Here is a 22,201-nt window from a genome sequence, read left to right on the forward strand (position 1 = left end):
TTCCAATGCTTCACTTTAGGTTTACTGTATACCTTGCACCTTCTGATTGACGATGAAACACAGAAATTGCTTCGGAATTTAATACAAAATGCACAATACCGACTCAAGTACAAGAGGAGTGACACTCTAACTTTCTATGATTTGAACCTCTCCTGTGAGTCCAGTTTTAGATTCCGATGCTTCACTTCAAATTTACTGTATCCCTTGGACCTTCTTATTGACGATGAAACACAGAAATTGCATCCGAATTTAATACCAAAGGCACAATGCCGACTTAAGTACAAGAGGAGTGACACTCTCACTTTCCATGATTTGAACTTTTCCTGTGGGTCCAGTTTTAGCTTCCGATGCTTCACTTCAGGTGTACTGTATCCCTTGGACCTTCGTATTGACGATGAAACAGTGACATTGCAACTGAATTTAATACAAATGGCACAATGACGACTTAAGTACAAGAGGACTGACACATTCACTTTCTATGATTGGAACCACTCCCGTGAGTCCAGTTTTAGATTCCGATGCTTCACTTCAGGTTTACTGTATCCCTTGGACCTTCTTATTGACGATGAAACACTGAAATTGCATCGGAATTAAATTCGAAGCTCACAATGCCGACTTAAGTAAAAGAGGACTGACACTCTCACTTTCTATGATTTGGACCTCTCCTGTGAGTCCAGTTTTAGATTCCGATGCTTCACTTCAGGTTTTCTGTATCCCTTAGACCTTCTTATCGACGATGAAACACAGAAATTGCATCGGAATTAAATTCAAAAATCACAATGCCGACTTAAGTACAAGAGGACTGACACTATAATTTTCTATGATTTGGACCTCTCCTGTGACTCCAGTTTTAGATTCCGATGCTTCACTTCAGGTTTACTGTATTCCTTGGACCCTCTTATTGACGATGAAACACAGAGTTTGCATCCGATTTTAATACAAAAGGCACAATGCCGACTTAAGTACAAGAGGTCAGACACTCTAACTTTCTATGATTTGAACCTCTCCTGTGAGTCCAGTTTTAGATTCCGATGCTTCACTTCAGGTTTACTGTATACCCAGCACCTTCTTAATGGCGATGAAACACAGGAATTGCATCGCAACTAAATTCAAAAGGCACAATGCCGACTTAAGTACAAGAGGACTGACACACTCACTTTCTATGATTTGAACCTGTCCTGTGAGTCCAGTTTTAGATTCCGATGCTTCACTTCAGGTTTACTGTATCCCTTGGACCTTCTTATTGACGATGAAACACAGAAATTGCATCCGAATTTAATACAAAAGGCACAATGCCGACTAAAGTACAGGAGGACTGACATTCTAACTTTCTATGATTTGAACCTCTCCTGTGAGTCCAGTTCTAGATTCCGATGCTCACTTCAGGTTACTCTATCCCTAGGACTTTCTTATTGACGATGAAACACAGAAATTGCACCCGAATTTAATACAAAAGGCACAATACCAACTCAAGTACAAGAGGAGTGACACTCTAACTTTCTATGATTTGAACCTCTCCTGTGAGTCCAGTTTTAGATTCCGATGCTTCACTTCAGATTTACTGTATCCCTTGGACCTTCTTATTGACGATGAAACACAGAAATTGCATCCGAATTTAATACAAGAGGCACAATGGCGACTTAAGTACAAGAGGACTGACACTCTCCCTTTCTATGATTTGAACCTCTCCTGTGAGTCCAGTTTCAGATTCCGATGCTTCACTTTAGGTTTACTGTATACCTTGCACCTTCTGATTGACGATGAAACACAGAAATTGCATCGGAATTTAATACAAATGCACAATGCCGACTTAAGTAAAAGGGGACTGACACTCTAACTTTCTATGATTTGAACCTCTCCTATGAGACCAGTTTTAGATTCTGATGCTTCACTTCAGGTTTACTGTATCCCTTGGACCTTCTTATTGACGATGAAACACAGAAATTGCAGCCGAATTTAATACCAAAGGCACAATGCCGACTTAAGTAAAAGAGGACTGACACTCTAACATTCTATGATTTGAACCTCTCCTGCAAGTCCAGTTTTAGATTCCGATGCTTCACTTAAGGTTTACTGTATGCCTTGGACCTTCTTATTGACGATGAAACACAGAAATTGCTTCCGAATTTAATACAAAAGGCACAATACCGACTTATGTACAAGAGGAGTGACACTCTAACTATCTATGATCTGAATCTCTTCTGTGAGTACAGTTTTAGATTCCGATGCTTCACTTCAGGTTTACTGTACCCCTTGGACCTTCTTATTGACGATGAAACACAGATATTGCTTCGGAATTAAATTCAAATGGCACAATGCCGACCTAAGTAGAAGAGGACTGAGACTCTCACTTTCTATGATTTGAACCTCTCCTGTGAGTCCGGTTTTAGATTCCGATGCTTCACTTCAGGTTTACTGTATACCTTGCACCTTCTTATTGACGATGAAACACAGAAATTGCATCGGAATTAAATTCAAAAGGCACAATGCCGACTTAAGTAAAGAGGACTGACACTCTCACTTTCTCTGATTTGAACCTCTCCTGTGAGTCCAGTTTCAGATTCCGATGCTTCACTTTAGGTTTACTGTATACCTTGCACCTCTGATTGACGATGGAACACAGAAATTGCATCGGAATTTAATACAAAAGGCACAATACCGACTCAAGTACAAGAGAAGTGACACTCTAAGTTTCTATGATTTGAACCTCTCCTGTGAGTCCAGTTTTAGATTCCGATGCTTCACTTCACATTTACTGTATCCCTTGGACCTTCTTATTGAGGATGAAACACAGAAATTGCATCCGAATTTAATACCAAAGGCACAATGACGACTTAAGTACAAGAGGAGTGACACTCTCACTTTCTATGATTTGAACTTTTCCTGTGAGTCCAGTTTTAGCTTCCGATGCTTCACTTCAGGTGTACTGTATCCCTTGGACCTTCGTATTGACGATGAAACAGTGACATTGCACCTGAATTTAATACAAATGGCACAATGACGACTTAAGTACAAGAGGACTGACACTTTCACTTTCTATGATTGGTACCACTCCTGTGAGTCCAGTTTTAGATTCCGATGCTACACTTCAGGCTTACTGTATCCCTTGGACCTTCTTATTGACGATGAAACACAGAGTTTGTATCCGAATTTAATACAAATGGTACAATGCCGACTTAAGTACAAGAGGACTGTCACTCTAAATTTCTATGATTTCAACCTCTCCTGTGAGTCCAGTTTAAGAATCCGATGCTTCACTTCAGGTTTACTGTATCCCTTGGACTTCTTATTGACGATGAAACACAGAAATTGCTTCCGAATTTAATACAGAAATCACAATGGCGACTTAAGTACAAGAGGACTGACACTCTCACTTTCTATGATTTGAACCTCTCCTGTAAGTCCAGTTTTAGATTCCGATGCTTCACTTCAGGTTTACTGTATCCCTTGGACCTTCTTATTGACGATGAAACACAGAAATTGCATCCGAATTTAATACAAGAGGCACAATGGCGACTTAAGTAAAAGAGGACTGACACTCTAACATTCTATGATTTGAACCTCTCCTGCAAGTCCAGTTTTAGATTCCGGTGCTTCACTTAAGGTTTACTGTATGCCTTGGACCTTCTTATTGACGATGAAACACAGAAATTGCTTCCGAATTTAATACAAAAGGCACAATACCGACTTATGTACAAGAGGAGTGACACTCTAACTATCTATGATTTGAATCTCGCCTGTGAGTACAGTTTTAGATTCCGATGCTTCACTTTAGGTTTACTGTATACCTTGCACCTTCTGATTGACGATGAAACACAGAAATTGCATCGGAATTTAATACAAAAGGCACAATACCGACTCAAGTACAAGAGGAGTGACACTCTAACTTTCTATGATTTGAACCTCTCCTGTGAGTCCAGTTTTAGATTCCGATGCTTCACTTCAGATTTACTGTATCCCTTGGACCTACTTATTGACGATGAAACACAGAAATTGCATCGGAATTTAATTCAAAAGGCACAATGCCGACCTAAGTAGAAGAGGACTGACACTCTCACTTTCTATGATTTGAACATTTCCTGTGAGTCCAGTTTTAGCTTCCGATGCTTCACTTCAGGTGTACTGTATCCCTTGGACCTTCATATTGACGATGAAACAGTGACATTGCACCTGAATTTAATACAAATGGCACAATGACGACTTAAGTACAAGAGGACTGACACTTTCACTTTCTATGATTGGAACCACTCCTGTGAGTCCAGTTTTAGATTCCGATGCTTCACTTCAGGTTTACTGTATCCCTTGGACCTTCTTATTGACGATGAAACACTGAAATTGCGTCGGAATTAAATTCGAAACTCACAATGCCGACTTAAGTAAAAGAGGACTGACACTCTCATTTTCTATGATTTGGACCTCTCCTGTGAATCCAGTTTTAGATTCCGATGCTTCACTTCAGGTTTTCTGTATCCCTTAGACCTTCTTATCGACGATGAAACACAGAAATTGCATCGGAATTAAATTCAAAAATCACAATGCCGACTTAAGTACAAGAGGACTGACACTATAATTTTCTATGATTTGGACCTCTCCTGTGACTCCAGTTTTAGATTCCGATGCTTCACTTCAGGTTTACTGTATTCCTTGGACCCTCTTATTGACGATGAAACACAGAGTTTGCATCCGAATTTAATACAAAAGGCACAATGCCGACTTAAGTACAAGAGGACTGACACTCTCACTTTCTATGATTTGAACCTGTCCTGTGAGTCCAGTTTTAGATTCCGATGCTTCACTTCAGGTTTACTGTATCCCTTGGACCTTCTTATTGAAGATGAAACACAGAAATTGCATCCGAATTTAATACAAAAGGCACAATGGTGACTTAAGCACAAGAGGACTGACACTCTCCCTTTCTGTGATTTGAACCTCTCCTGTGAGTCCAGTTTCAGATTCCGATGCTTCACTTTAGGTTTACTGTATACCTTGCACCTTCTGATTGACGATGAAACACAGAAATTGCATCGGAATTTAATACAAATGCACAATGCCGACTTAAGTTAAAGAGGACTGACACTCTAACTTTCTATGATTTGAACCTCTCCTATGAGACCAGTTTTAGATTCTGATGCTTCACTTCAGGTTTACTGTATCCCTTGGACCTTCTTATTGACGATGAAACACAGAAATTGCATCCGAGTTTAATACCAAAGGCACAATTCCGACTTAAGTAAAAGAGGACTGACACTCTAACATTCTATGATTTGAACCTCTCCTGCAAGTCCAGTTTTAGATTCCGATGCTTCACTTAAGGTTTACTGTATGCCTTGGACCTTCTTATTGACGATGAAACACAGAAATTGCTTCCGAATTTAATACAAAAGGCACAATACCGACTTATGTACAAGAGGAGTGACACTCTAACTATCTATGATTTGAATCTCGCCTGTGAGTACAGTTTTAGATTCCGATGCTTCACTTTAGGTTTACTGTATACCTTGCACCTTCTGATTGACGATGAAACACAGAAATTGCATCGGAATTTAATACAAAAGGCACAATACCGACTCAAGTACAAGAGGAGTGACACTCTAACTTTCTATGATTTGAACCTCTCCTATGAGACCAGTTTTAGATTCTGATGCTTCACTTCAGGTTTACTGTACCCCTTGGACCTTCTTATTGACGATGAAACACAGATATTGCTTCGGAATTAAATTCAAATGGCACAATGCCGACCTAAGTAGAAGAGGACTGAGACTCTCACTTTCTATGATTTGAACCTCTCCTGTGAGTCCGGTTTTAGATTCCGATGCTTCACTTCAGGTTTACTGTATACCTTGCACCTTCTTATTGACGATGAAACACAGAAATTGCATCGGAATTAAATTCAAAAGGCACAATGCCGACTTAAGTAAAGAGGACTGACACTCTCACTTTCTCTGATTTGAACCTCTCCTGTGAGTCCAGTTTCAGATTCCAATGCTTCACTTTAGGTTTACTGTATACCTTGCACCTTCTGATTGACGATGAAACACAGAAATTGCATCGGAATTTAATACAAAAGGCACAATACCGACTCAAGTACAAGAGGAGTGACACTCTAACTTTCTATGATTTGAACCTCTCCTGTGAGTCCAGTTTTAGATTCCGATGCTTCACTTCAAATTTACTGTATCCCTTGGACCTTCTTATTGACGATGAAACACAGAAATTGCATCCGAATTTAATACCAAAGGCACAATGCCGACTTAAGTACAAGAGGAGTGACACTCTCACTTTCCATGATTTGAACTTTTCCTGTGGGTCCAGTTTTAGCTTCCGATGCTTCACTTCAGGTGTACTGTATCCCTTGGACCTTCGTATTGACGATGAAACAGTGACATTGCAACTGAATTTAATACAAATGGCACAATGACGACTTAAGTACAAGAGGACTGACACATTCACTTTCTATGATTGGAACCACTCCCATGAGTCCAGTTTTAGATTCCGATGCTTCACTTCAGGTTTACTGTATCCCTTGGACCTTCTTATTGACGATGAAACACTGAAATTGCATCGGAATTAAATTCGAAGCTCACAATGCCGACTTAAGTAAAAGAGGACTGACACTCTCACTTTCTATGATTTGGACCTCTCCTGTGAGTCCAGTTTTAGATTCCGATGCTTCACTTCAGGTTTTCTGTATCCCTTAGACCTTCTTATCGACGATGAAACACAGAAATTGCATCGGAATTAAATTCAAAAATCACAATGCCGACTTAAGTACAAGAGGACTGACACTATAATTTTCTATGATTTGGACCTCTCCTGTGACTCCAGTTTTAGATTCCGATGCTTCACTTCAGGTTTACTGTATCCCTTGGACCTTCTTATTGACGATGAAACACAGAAATTGCATCCGAATTTAATACAAAAGGCACAATGCCGACTAAAGTACAGGAGGACTGACATTCTAACTTTCTATGATTTGAACCTCTCCTGTGAGTCCAGTTCTAGATTCCGATGCTCACTTCAGGTTACTGTATCCCTAGGACCTTCTTATTGACGATGAAACACAGAAATTGCACCCGAATTTAATACAAAAGGCACAACACCGACTCAAGTACAAGAGGAGTGACACTCTAACTTTCTATGATTTGAACCTCTCCTGTGAGTCCAGTTTTAGATTCCGATGCTTCACTTCAGATTTACTGTATCCCTTGGACCTTCTTATTGACGATGAAACACAGAAATTGCATCCGAATTTAATACAAGAGGCACAATGGTGACTTAAGTACAAGAGGACTGACACTCTCCCTTTCTATGATTTGAACCTCTCCTGTGAGTCCAGTTTCAGATTCCGATGCTTCACTTTAGGTTTACTGTATACCTTGCACCTTCTGATTGACGATGAAACACAGAAATTGCATCGGAATTTAATACAAATGCACAATGCCGACTTAAGTAAAAGAGGACTGACACTCTAACTTTCTATGATTTGAACGTCTCCTATGAGACCAGTTTTAGATTCTGATGCTTCACTTCAGGTTTACTGTATCCCTTGGACCTTCTTATTGACGATGAAACACAGAAATTGCAGCCGAATTTAATACCAAAGGCACAATGCCGACTTAAGTAAAAGAGGACTGACACTCTAACATTCTATGATTTGAACCTCTCCTGCAAGTCCAGTTTTAGATTCCGATGCTTCACTTAAGGTTTACTGTATGCCTTGGACCTTCTTATTGACGATGAAACACAGAAATTGCTTCCGAATTTAATACAAAAGGCACAATACCGACTTATGTACAAGAGGAGTGACACTCTAACTATCTATGATTTGAATCTCTTCTGTGAGTACAGTTTTAGATTCCGATGCTTCACTTCAGGTTTACTGTACCCCTTAGACCTTCTTATTGACGATGAAACACAGATATTGCTTCGGAATTAAATTCAAATTGCACAATGCCGACCTAAGTAGAAGAGGACTGAGACTCTCACTTTCTATGATTTGAACCTCTCCTGTGAGTCCGGTTTTAGATTCCGATGCTTCACTTCAGGTTTACTGTATACCTTGCACCTTCTTATTGACGATGAAACACAGAAATTGCATCGGAATTAAATTCAAAAGGCACAATGCCGACTTAAGTAAAGAGGACTGACACTCTCACTTTCTCTGATTTGAACCTCTCCTGTGAGTCCAGTTTCAGATTCCGATGCTTCACTTTAGGTTTACTGTATACCTTGCACCTTATGATTGACGATGAAACACAGAAATTGCATCGGAATTTAATACAAAAGGCACAATACCGACTCAAGTACAAGAGAAGTGACACTCTAAGTTTCTATGATTTGAACCTCTCCTGTGAGTCCAGTTTTAGATTCCGATGCTTCACTTCAGATTTACTGTATCCCTTGGACCTTCTTATTGACGATGAAACACAGAAATTGCATCCGAATTTAATACCAAAGGCACAATGACGACTTAAGTACAAGAGGAGTGACACTCTCACTTTCTATGATTTGAACTTTTCCTGTGAGTCCAGTTATAGCTTCCGATGCTTCACTTCTGGTGTACTGTATCCCTTGGACCTTCGTATTGACGATGAAACAGTGACATTGCACCTGAATTTAATACAAATGGCACAATGACGACTTAAGTACAAGAGGACTGACACTTTCACTTTCTATGATTGGTACCACTCCTGTGAGTCCAGTTTTAGATTCCGATGCTTCGCTTCAGGCTTACTGTATCCCTTGGACCTTCTTATTGACGATGAAATACAGAGTTTGTATCCGAATTTAATACAAATGGTACAATGCCGACTTAAGTACAAGAGGACTGTCACTCTAAATTTCTATGATTTCAACCTCTCGTGTGAGTCCAGTTTAAGAATCCGATGCTTCACTTCAGGTTTACTGTATCCCTTGGACTTCTTATTGACGATGAAACACAGAAATTGCTTCCGAATTTAATACAAAAATCACAATGGCGACTTAAGTACAAGAGGACTGACACTCTCACTTTCTATGATTCGAACCTCTCCTGTAAGTCCAGTTTTAGATTCCGATGCTTCACTTCAGGTTTACTGTATCCCTTGGACCTTCTTATTGACGATGAAACACAGAAATTGCATCCGAATTTAATACAAGAGGCACAATGGCGACTTAAGTAAAAGAGGACTGACACTCTAACATTCTATGATTTGAACCTCTCCTGCAAGTCCAGTTTTAGATTCCGATGCTTCACTTAAGGTTTACTGTATGCCTTGGACCTTCTTATTGACGATGAAACACAGAAATTGCTTCCGAATTTAATACAAAAGGCACAATACCGACTTATGTACAAGAGGAGTGACACTCTAACTATCTATGATTTGAATCTCTCCTGTGAGTACAGTTTTAGATTCCGAAGCTTCACTTCAGGTTTACTGTACCCCTTGGACCTTCTTATTGACGATGAAACACAGATATTGCTTCGGAATTTAATTCAAAAGGCACAATGCCGACCTAAGTAGAAGAGGACTGAGACTCTCACTTTCTATGATTTGAACCTCTCCTGTGAGTCCGGTTTTAGATTCCGATGCTTCACTTCAGGTTTACTGTATACCTTGCACCTTCTTATTGACGATGAAACACAGAAATTGCATCGGAATTAAATTCAAAAGGCACAATGCCGACTTAAGTAAAGAGGACTGACACTCTCACTTTCTCTGATTTGAACCTCTCCTGTGAGTCCAGTTTTAGATTCCGATGATTCACTTCAGGTTTGCTGTATCCCTTGGACCTTCTTATTGACGATGAAACACAGAGGTTGCAACCGAATTTAATACAAAAGGTACAATGCCAACTTAAGTACAAGAGGACAGACACTCTAACTTTCTATGATTTAAACCTCTCCTGTGAGTCCAGTTTAAGATTCCGATGCTTCACTTCAGGTTCACTGTATCCCTTGGACCTTCTTATTGACGATGAAACACAGAAATTGCATCCGAATTTAATACAATAATCACAATGGCGGCTTAAGTACAAGAGGACTGACACTCTCACTTTCTATGATTTGAACCTCTCCTGTGAGTCCAGTTTTAGATTCCGATGCTTCACTTCAGGTTTACTGTATCCTTCGGACCTTCTTATTGACGATGAAACACAGAAATTGCATCCGAATTTAATACAAATGTCACAATGCCGACTTAAGTACAAGAGGACTGACACTCTCATTTTCTATGATTTGAACCTCTCCTGTGAGTCCAGTTTTAGATTCCGATGCTTCACTTCAGGTTTACTGTATACCTTGCACCTTCTTATCGACGATGAAACACAGAAATTGCATCCGAATTTAATACAAAAAGCACAATGCCGACAAAAGTACACGAGGACTGACATTCTAACTTTCTATGATTCGAACCTCTCCTGTGAGTCCAGTTTTAAATTCCGATGCTTCACTTCAGGTTTACTGTATCCCTTGGAGCTTCGTATTGACGATGAAACACAGAAATTGCACCCGAATTTAATACAACAGGCACAATACCAACTCAAGTACAAGAGGAGTGACACTCTAACTTTCTATAATTTGAACCTCTCCTGCGAATCTAGTTTTAGATTCCGATGCTTCACTTAAGGTTTACTGTATCCCTTGGAACTTATTATTGACAATGAAACACAGAAATTGCATCTGAATGTAATACAAATGCCACAATGCTGACTTAAGTACAAGAGGACTGACACTCTCACTTTCTATGATTTAAACCTCTCCTGTGAGTCCAGTTTTAGATTCCGATGCTTCACTTCAGGTTTACTGTATCCCATGGAAATTCTTATTGACGATGAAACACACAAATTGCAATGGAATTAAATTCAAAAGGCACAATGCCGACTTAAGTAAAACAGGACTGACACTCTCACTTTCTATGATTCGAACGTGTCCTGTGAGACCAGTTTAAGATTCCGATGCTTCACTTCAGGTTTACTGTATCCCTTGGACCTTCTTACTGACGATGAAACACAGAGTTTGCATCGGAATTTAATACAAAAGGCACAATGCCGACTTAAGTACATTTGGACTGACACTCTAACTTTCTATGATTTGAACCTCTCCTGTGAGTCCAGTTTTACATTCCGACACTTCACTTCAGGTTTACTGTATCCTTTGGACCTTCTTATTGACGATGAATCACAGAAATTGCATCCGAATTTAATACAAAAGGCACAATGGTGACTTAAGTACAAGAGGATTGACACTCTCACTTTCTATGATTTGAACCTCTCCTGTGAGTCCAGTTTCAGATTCCGATTCTTCACTTCAGGTTTTTCCGTATACTTTGCCCCTTCTTATTGACGATGAAACACAGAAATTGCATCGGAATGAAATTCAAAATGCTCAATGCCGACTTAAGTAAGAGAGGACTGATACTCTCACTGTCTATGATTTGAACCTCTCCTGTGAGTCCAGTTTTAGATTCCGATGCTCAACTTCAGGTTAACTGTATCCCTTGGATCTTCTTATTGACGATGAAACACAGAAATTGCATCTGAATTAAATTCAAAAATCACTATGCCTACTTAAGTACAAGAGGACTGACACTGTAACATTCTATGATTTGATCCTCTCCTGTGAGTCCAGTTTTAGATTCCGATGTTTCACTTCAGGTTTACTGTATCGCTTGGACCTTCTTATTGAAGGTGAAACACAGAGAATGCATCCGAATTTAATACAAAAGGCACAATGCCGACTTAAGTACAAGACGACTGACACTCTAACTTTCTATGATTTGAACCTCTCCTGTGAGTCCAGTTTTAGATTCCGATGCTTCACTTGAGGTTTACTATATCCCTTGGACCTTCTTATTGACGATGAAACACAGATACTGCATCCGAATGTAATACAAAAGGCACAATGGCGACTTAAGTGCAAGAGGACTGACACTCTCACTTTCTATGATTTGAGCCTTTCCTGTGAGTCCAGTTTAAGATTCCGATGCTACACTTCAGGTTTACTGTATACCTTGTACCTTCTTATTGACGATGAAACACAGAAATTGCATCGGAATTAATTTCAAAAGGCACAATGCCGACTTAAGTACAAGAGGACTGACACTGTAACATTCTATGATTTGATCCTCTCCTGTGAGTCCAGTTTTAGATTCCGATACTTCACTTCAGGTTTGCTGTATCCTTTGGACCTTCTTATTGACGATGAAACACAGAAATTGCATCCGAATTTAATACAAATGGCACAATGCCGACTTAAGTACAAGAGGACTGACACTCTCACATCCTATAATTTGAACCTCTCCTGTGAGTCCAGTTTAAGATTCCGATGCTTTACTTCAGGTTTACTGTATCACTTGGATCTTCTTATTGACGATGAAACACAGAAATTGCATCCGAATTTAATACAAATGCTACAATGCCGACTCAAGTACAAGAGTACTGACACTCTCACTTTCTATGATTTGAACCTCTCCTGTGAGTCCAGTTTTAGTTTCCGATGCTTCACATCAGGTTTACGGTATACCTTGCACCTTCTTATTGACGATGAAACACAGAAATTGAATTCGAATTTAATACAAAAGGCACAAAGCCGACTTAAGTACTAAAGGACTGACATTCAAATTTTCTATGATTTGAAACTCTCCTGTGAGTACAGTTTTTGATTCCGATGCTTCACTTCAGGTTTACTGCATCCCTTGGACCTTCTTACTGATGATGAAACACAGAAATCGCACCCGAATTTAATACAAATGGCACAATGTCGACTTAAGTACAAGAGGAGTGACACTCTAACTATCTATGATTTGAATCTCTCCTGTGAGTCCAGTTTTAGATTCCGAAGCTTCACTTCAGGTTTACTGAATCCATTGTACGTTCTTATTGACGATGAAACACAGAGTTTGCATCCGAATTTAATACAAAAGGCACAATGCCGACTTAAGTACAAGAGGACTCACACTCTAACTTTGTATGATTTGAACTTATCCTGTGAGTCCAGTTTTCGATGCCGATGCTTCACTTCAGGTTTATTGTATCCCTTGGACCTTCATATCGACGATGAAACACAGAAATTGCATCCGAATTTAATACAAAAAGCACAATGGCGGCTTAAGTACAAGAGGACTGACACTCTCACTTTCTATGATTTGAACGTCTCCTGTGAGTCCAGTTTTAGATTCCGATGCTTCACTTCAGGTTTACTGTATCCCTTGGACCTTCTTATTGACGATGAAACACAGAAATTGCATCCGAATTTAATACAATAATCACAATGGCGGCTTAAGTACAAGAGGACTGACACTCTCACTTTCTATGATTTGAACCTCTCCTGTGAGTCCAGTTTTAGATTCCGATGCTTCACTTCAGGTTTACTGTATCCTTCGGACCTTCTTATTGACGATGAAACACAGAAATTGCATCCGAATTTAATACAAATGCCACAATGCCGACTTAAGTACAAGAGGACTGACACTCTCATTTTCTATGATTTGAACCTCTCCTGTGAGTCCAGTTTTAGATTCCGATGCTTAACTTAAGGTTTACTGTATACCTTGCACCTTCTTATTGACCATGAAACACAGAAGTTGCATCGGAATTAAATTCAAATGGCACCACGCCGACTTAAGTACAAGAGGACTGACACTCTCACTTCCTATGATTTGAACCTCTCCTGCGAGTCCAGTTTTAGATTCCGATGCTTCACTTCAGGTTTACTGTATCCCTTCGACCTTCTTATTGACGATGAAACACAGAAATTGCGTCCGAACTTAATACAAATGGCACAATGCCGACTTAAGTACAAGAGGACCGACACACTCACCTTTTTTGATTTGAACCTCTCCTGCGAGTCCAGTTTTACATTCCGATGCTTCACTTCAGGTTTGCTGTATCCCTTGGACCTTCTTATTGACGATGAAACACAGAAATTGCATCGGAATTAAATTCAAAAGGCTCAATGCCGACTTAAGGGAAAGAGGACGCTCACTTTCTATGATTTAGATATCTCCTGTGAGTCCAGTTTTAGATTCCGATGCTTCACTTCAGGTTTACTGTATCCCTTGGACCTTCTTATTGACGATGAAACACAGAAATTGCATCCGAATTTAATACAAATGGCACAATGCCGACTTAAGTACAAGAGGACTGACACTCTCATTTTCTCTGATTTGAACCACTCCTGCGAGTCCAGTTTTAGATTCCGATGCTTCACTTCAGGTTTGCTGTATGCCATGGACCTTCTTGTTGACGATGAAACACAGAAATTGCGTCGGAATTAAATTCAAAATGCACAATGCCGACTTAAGTAAAAGAGGACTGACACTCTCAATTTCTATGATTTAAATCTCTCCTGTGAGTCCAGTTTCAGGTTCCGATGCGTCACTTCGGGTTTACTGTATCCCTTGGACCTTCTTATTGACGATGAAACATAGAAATTGCATCCGAATTTAATACAAAAGCCACAATGCAGACTTAAGTGCAATAGGACTGACACTCTCGCTTTCTATGATTCGAACCTTTCCTGTGAGTCCAGTTTTAGATTCCGATGCTTCAATTCAGGTTTACTGTATCCCTTGGACCTTCTTATTGACGATGAAACACAGAAATTGCACCCGAACTTAATACAAATGGCACAATGCCGACTTAAGTACAAGAGGACTGACACTCTCACTTTCTATGATTTGAACCTCTCCTGTCAGTCCAGTTTTAGATTCCGATGCTTAACTTCAGGTTAACTGTATCCCTTGGACCTTCTTATAGACGATGAAACACAGAAATTGCATCGGAATTAAATTCAAAAATCACAATGCCGACTTAAGTACAAGAGGACTGACAATCTAACTTTCTATGATTTGAACCTCTCCCGTGAGTCCAGTTTTAGTTTCCGATGCTTCACTTCAGGTTTACTGTAACCCTTGGACCTTCTTATTGACGATGAAACGCTGATATTACATCCGAATTTAATTCAAAGGCACAATGGCGACTTAAGTACAAGAGGACTGACACTCTCACTTTCTATGATTTGAACCTCTCCTGTGAGTCCAGTTTCAGATTCCGATGCTTCACTTCAGGTTTACTGTATACCTTCTTATTGACGATGAAACACAGAGATTGCATCGGAATTAAGTTCAAAATGCACAATGCCGACTTAAGTACAAGAGGACTGACACTCTATCTTTCTATGATTTGAACCTCTGCTGTGAGTCCAGTTTTAGATTCCGATGCTTCACTTCATGTTTACTGTATCCCTTGGACCTTCTTATTGACGATGAAACACATAAATTGCATCCGAATTTAATAAAAAAGGCACAATACCGTCTTAAGTACAAGAGGAGTGACACTCTAACTATCTATGATTTGAATCTCTCCTGTGAGTCCAGTTTTAGATTCCGATGCTTCACTTCAGGTTTACTGTATCCCTTGTACGTTCTTATTGACGATGAAACACAGATATTGCATCCGAACTTAATACAAATGGCACAATGCCGACTTAAGTACAAGAGGACCGACACTCTCACTTTCTATGTTTTGAACCTCTCCTGTGAGTCCAGTTTTAGATTTCGATGCTTCACTTCAGGTTTACTGTATCCCTTGGACCTTCTTAGTGAGGATGAATCACAGAAATTGCATCGGAATTAAATTGAAAAGGCACAACGCCGACTTAAGTACAACAGGACTGACACTCAAATTTTAATGATTTGAACTTCTCCTGTGAGTCCGGTTTTAGATTCCGATGCTTCACTCCAGGTTTACTGTATCCCTTCGACCTTCTTATTGACGATGAAACACAGAGTTTGCATCCGAATTTAATACAAAAGTCACAATGCCGACTTAAGTACAAGAGGACTGACACTCTAACTGTCTATGATTTGAACTTATCCTGTGAGTCCAGTTTTAGATTCCGATGCTTCACTTCAGGTTTACTGTATCCCTTGGACCTTCATATCGACGATGAAACACAGAAATTGCATCCGAATTTAATTCAAAAAGCACAAGTGCGGCTTAAGTACAAGAGGACTGACACTCTCACTTTCTATGATTTGAACGTCTCCTGTGAGTCCAGTTTTAGATTCCGATGCTTAACTTCAGATTTACTGAATACCTTGCACTTTTTTATTGACGATGAAACACAGAAGTTGCATCGGAATTAAATTCAAAAGGCACCACGCCGACTTAAATACAAGAGGACTGCCATCTAACTTCCTATGATTTGAACCTCTAATGCGAGTCCAGTTTTAGATTCCGATGCTTCACTTCAGGTTTGCTGTATCCCTACGACCTTCTTATTGACGATGAAACATAGGTTTTGCATCAGAACTTCATACAAAAGGCACAATGCCGATTTAAGTACAAGAGGACTGACACTCTCACTCCCTATGATTTGAACCTCGCCTGTGAGACCAGTTTTAGATTCCGATGCTTCACTTCAGGTTCACTGTATCCCTTCGACCTTCTTATTGACGATGAAACACAGAAATTGCATCCGAACTTAATACAAATGGCACAATGACGACTTAAGTACAAGAGGACCGACACTCTCACCTTTTTTGATTTGAACCTCTCCTGCGAGTCCAGTTTTAGATTCCGATGCTTCACTTCAGGTTTGCTGTATCCCTTGGACCTTCTTATTGACGATGAAACACAGAAATTGCATCGGAATTAAATTCAAAAGGCTCAATGCCGACTTAAGTAAAAGAGGACTCTCACTTTCTATGATTTAGATATCTCCTGTGAGTCCAGTTTTAGATTCCGATGCTTCACTTCAGGTTTACTGTATCCCTTGGACCATCTTATTGACGATGAAACACAGATATTGCATCCGAATTTAATACAAATGGCACAATGCCGACTTAAGTACAAGAGGACTGACACTCTCACTTTCTCTGATTTGAACGTCTCCTGCGAGTCCAGTTTTAGATTCCGATGCTTTACTTCAGGTTTGCTGTATCCCATGGACCTTCTTGTTGTCGATGAAACATAGAAATTGCGTCGGAATTAAATTCGAAATGCACAATGCCGACTTAAGTAAAAGAGGACTGACACACTCACTTTCTATGATTTAAATCTCTCCTGTGAGTCCAGTTTTAGGTTCCGATGCTTCACTTCGGGTTTACTGTATCCCTTGGACCTTCTTATTGACGATGAAACATAGAAATTGCATCCGAATTTAATACAAATGCCACAATGCAGACTTAAGTACAAGAGGACTGATACTCTCGCTTTCTATGATTTGAACCTTTCCTGTGAGTCCAGTTTTAGGTTCCGATGCTTCAATTCAGGTTTACTGTATCCCTTGGACCTTCTTATTGACGATGAAACACATAAATTGCACCCGAACTTAATACAAATGACACAATGCCGACTTAAGTACAAGAGGACTGACACTCTCACTTTCTATGATTTGAACCTCTCCTGTCAGTCCAGTTTTAGATTCCGATGCATCACTTCAGGTTATCTGTATTCCTTGGACCTTCTTATTGACGATGAAACAAAGAAATTGCATCGGAATTAAATTCAAAACGCACAATGCTGCTTAAGTAAAAGTGGACTGACACTCTCACTTTCTATGATTTGAACTTCTCCTGTGGGTCCAGTTTCTGATTCCGATGCTTCACTTCAGGTTTACTGTAGCCCTTGGACCTTCTTATTGACGATGAAACACAGAAATTGCATTGGAATTAAATTAAAAAATCACAATGCCGACTTAAGTACAAGAGGACTGACACTCTAACTTTCTATGATTTGAACCTCTCTCGTGAGTCCAGTTTTAGGTTCCGATGCTTCACTTCAGGTTTACTGTATCCCTTGGACCTTCTTATTGACGATGAAACACAGATATTACATCCGAATTTAATACAAAGGCACAATGGCGACTTAAGTACAAGAGGACTGACATTCTCACTTTCTATGATTTGAACCTCTCCTGTGAGTCCAGTTTCAGATTCCGATGCTTCACTTCAGGTTTACTGTATACCTTCTTATTGACGATGAAACACAGAAATTGCATCGGAATTAAGTTCAAAATGCACAATGCCGACTTAAGTACAAGAGGACTGACACTCAAACTATCTATGATTTGATCCCCTGCTGTGAGTCCAGTTTTAGATTCCGATGCTTCACTTCATGTTTACTGTATCCCTTGGACCTTCTTATTGACCATGAAACATAGAAATTGCATCCGAATTTAATACAAATGGCACAATGCCGACATAAGTAAAAGAGGACTGACATTCTAAATTTCTATGATTTGAACCTTTATTGTGAGTCCAGTTTTAGATTCCGATGCTTCACTTCAGGTTTACTGTATCCCTTGGACCTTCTAACTGACGATGAAACACAAAAATTGCATTCGATTTTAATACAAAAGGCACAATACCGACTTAAGTACAAGAGGAATGACACTCTAACTATCTATGATTAGAACCTCTCCTGTGAGTCCAGTTTTAGATTCCGATGCTTCACTTCAGGTTTACTGTATCCCTTGGACCTTCTTATTAACAATGACACACAGAAAAAGAATCGGGAATTAAATTCAAAAGGCACAATGCCGACTTAAGTTCAAGAGGACTGACATTCTAACTTTCTATGATTTGAACCTCTTCTAAGAGTCCAGTTTTAGATTCCGATGCTTCACTTAAGATTTACTGTATCCCTTGGACCTTCTTATTGACGATGAAACACAAGGGTTTGCATTCGAATTTAATACAAAGGGCACAATGCCGACTTAAGTACAAGAGGACTGACACTCTAACTTTCTATGATTTGAACCTCTCCTGTGAGTCCAGTTTTAGATTCCGATGCTTCACTTCAGGTTTACTGTATCCCTTGGACCTTCTTATTGACGATGAAACACAGAAATTGCATCCGAATTTAATACAAAAGGCACAATGGCGGCTTAAGTACAAGAGGACTGACATTATCACTTTCTATGGTTTGAACCTTTCCTGTGAGTCCAGTTTTAGATTCCGATGCTTCACTTCAGGTTTACTGTATCCCTTGGAACTTCTTATTGACGATGAAACACAGAAATTGCTCCCGAATTTAATACTAATGGCACAATGCCGACTCAAGTACAAGAGGACTGACACTCTCACTTTCTATGCTTTGAACCTCTCCTGTTAGTCCAGGTTTAGATTCCGATGCTTCACTTCAGGTTTACTGTATCCCTTGGACCTTCTTATTGAAGATGAAACACAGATATTGCATCGGAATTAAATTCAAAACGCACAATGCCGACTTAAGTAAAAGAGGACTAACTGTCTCACTCTCTATGATTTTAACCTCTCCTGTGAGTCCAGTTTTAACTTCTGATGCTTCACTTCAGGTTTACTGTATCCCTTGGACCTTCTTATCGACTGAGAATCACAGAAATCGCATCCTATTTTAATACAAAAATCACAATGCCGACTTAAGTACAAGAGGACTGATACTCTAACTTTCTATCATTTGAACCTCTCCTGTGAGTCCAGTTTTAGATTCCGATGCTTCACTTGAGGTTTACTGTATCCCTTGGACCTTCTTATTAAGGAGGAAACACAGAAATAGCATCTGAATGTAATGCAAAAGGCACAATACCGACTTAAGTACAAGAGGAGAGACACTCTAACTCTCTATGATTTGAACCTCCCCTGTGAGTCCAGTTTTACATTCTGATGCTTCACTTCAGGTTTACTGTATCCCTTGGACCTTCTTATTGACGAAGAATCACAGAAATTGCATCTGATTTTAATACAAAAGTCACAATGCCGACCTAAGTGCAAGAGGACTGACACTCTCACATTCTATGATTGGAACATCTCCTGTGAGTCCAGTTTTAGATTCCGATGCTTCACTTCAGGTTTACTGTACCCCTAGGACCTTCTTATTGAAGATGAAACACAGAAAGTGCATCCGAATTTAATAAAAATGTCACAATGCCGACTTAAGTACAAGAGGACCGACACTCTCACTTTCTATGATTTGAACCTCACCAATGAGTACAGTTTTAGATTCCAATACTTCACTTCAGGTTTACTGTATCCCTTGGACCTTCTTATTGACGATGAAATACAGAAATTGCATCAGAATTAAATTCAAAAGGCACAATGCCGACTTAAGTGAAAGTGGACTGACACTCTCACTCTCTAAGATTTGAACCTCTCCTGTGAGTCCAGTTTTAGATTCCGATGCTTCGCTTAAGGTTTACTGTATCCCTTGGACCATCTTATTGACGATGAAACACAGAAATTGCATCGGAATTAAATTCAAAAGGCACAATGCCGACTTAAGTACAAGAGGACTGACACTCAAACTTTCTATGATTTGAACCTCTCCTGTGATTCCAGTTTTAGATTCCGATGCTTCACTTCAGGTTTACTGTATCCCTTGGACCTTCTTATTGACGATGAAACACAGAGTTTGCATCCGAATTTAATACCAAAGGAACAATTCCGACTTAAGTACAAGAGGACTGACACTCTAACTTTCTATGATTTGAACCTCTCCTGTGAGTCCAGTTTTAGATTCCGATGCTATACTTCAGGTTTACTGTACCCCTTGGACCTTCTTATTGTCGATGAAACACGGAAATTGCATCCGAATTTAATACAAACGGCACAATGGCGACTAAAGTACAAGAGGACTGACACTCTCACTTTCTATGATTTGCACCTCTCCTGTGAGCCCAATTTTAGATTCCGGTGCTTCACTTAAGGTTTACTCTATACCTTGCACCTTCTTATTGACGATGAAACACAGAGTTTGCATCCGAATTTAATACAAAAGGCACATTGCCGACTTACGTGCAAGAGGACTGACACTCTAACTTTCTATGATTTGAACCTCTCCTGTGAGTCTAGTTTTAGATTCCGATGCTACACTTCAGGTTCACTGTATACCTTGGACCTTCTTATTGAAGATGAAACAGAGAAATAGGATCCGAATATAATACAAATGGGACAATGCCGACTTAAGTACAAGAGGACTGACACTCTCACTTTCTATGATTTAAACCTCTCCTGTGAGTTCAGTGTTAGATTCCGATGCTTCACTTCAGGTTTTCTGTATCCCTTGGACCTTCTTATTGACGATGAAACACAGAAATTGCATCCGAATTTAATACAAATGGCACAATGCCGACTTAAGTACAAGAGGACTGACACTCTTACTCTCTATGATTCGAACCTCTCCTGTGAGGTCAGTTTTAGATTCGGATGCTTCACTTCAGGTTAACTGTATCCCTTGGACCTTCTTATTGACGAAAAAACACAGAAATTGTATCCGTATCTAATACAAATGGCACAAAACCGACTTAAGTACAAGAGGAGTGACACTCTAACTTTCTATGATTTGAACCTCTCCTGTGAGTCCAGTTTTAGTTCCGATGTTTCACTTCAGGTTTACTGTATCCCTTGGACCTTCTTATTGACTATGAATCACAGAAATTGCATCCGAATTTAATACAAAAGGCACAATGGCGACTTCAGTACAAGAGGACTGAGACTCTCACTTTCTATGATTTGAACCTCTCCTGTGAGTCCAGTTTCAGATTCCGATGCTTCACTTCAGGTTTACTGCATACCTTGCACCTTCTTATTGACAATGAAACACAGAAGTTGCATCGGAATTAAATTCAAAAGGCACCACGCCGACATAAGTACAAGAGCACTGACACTCTAACTTTCTATGATTTGAACGTCTCCTGTGAGTCCAGTTTTAGATTCCGATGCTTCACTTCAGGTTTACCGTATCCCTTGGACCTTTATGTTGACGATGAAACACAGAAATTGCATCCGAATTTAATCCAAAAGGCACAATACCGACTTAAGTACAAGAGGAGTGACACTCTAACATTGTATGATTTGAACCTCTCCTGTCAGTCCAGTTTTAGATTCCGATGCTTTACTTCAGGTTTACTCTATCACTTGGACCTTCGTATTGACGATGAAACACAGAAATTGCATCCGAATTTAATACAAAAGGCACAATGGCGACTTAAGTACAAGAGGACTGACACTCTCACTTTCTATGATTTGAACCTCTCCTGTGAGTCCAGTTTTAGATTCCGATGCTTCACTTCAGGTTTACTGTATACCTTGCACCTTCTTATTGACGATGAAACACAGAAGTTGCATGGGAATTAAATTGAAAAGGCACCACGCCGACTTAAGTACAAGAGGACTGACACTCTAACTTTCTATGATTTGAACCTCTCCTGTGAGTCCAGTTTTAGACTCCGATGCTTCAC

The sequence above is a fragment of the Schistocerca serialis genome, unplaced genomic scaffold (assembly GCF_023864345.2).
Source record: "Schistocerca serialis cubense isolate TAMUIC-IGC-003099 unplaced genomic scaffold, iqSchSeri2.2 HiC_scaffold_1417, whole genome shotgun sequence".
Lineage (NCBI taxonomy): Eukaryota > Metazoa > Arthropoda > Insecta > Orthoptera > Acrididae > Schistocerca > Schistocerca serialis.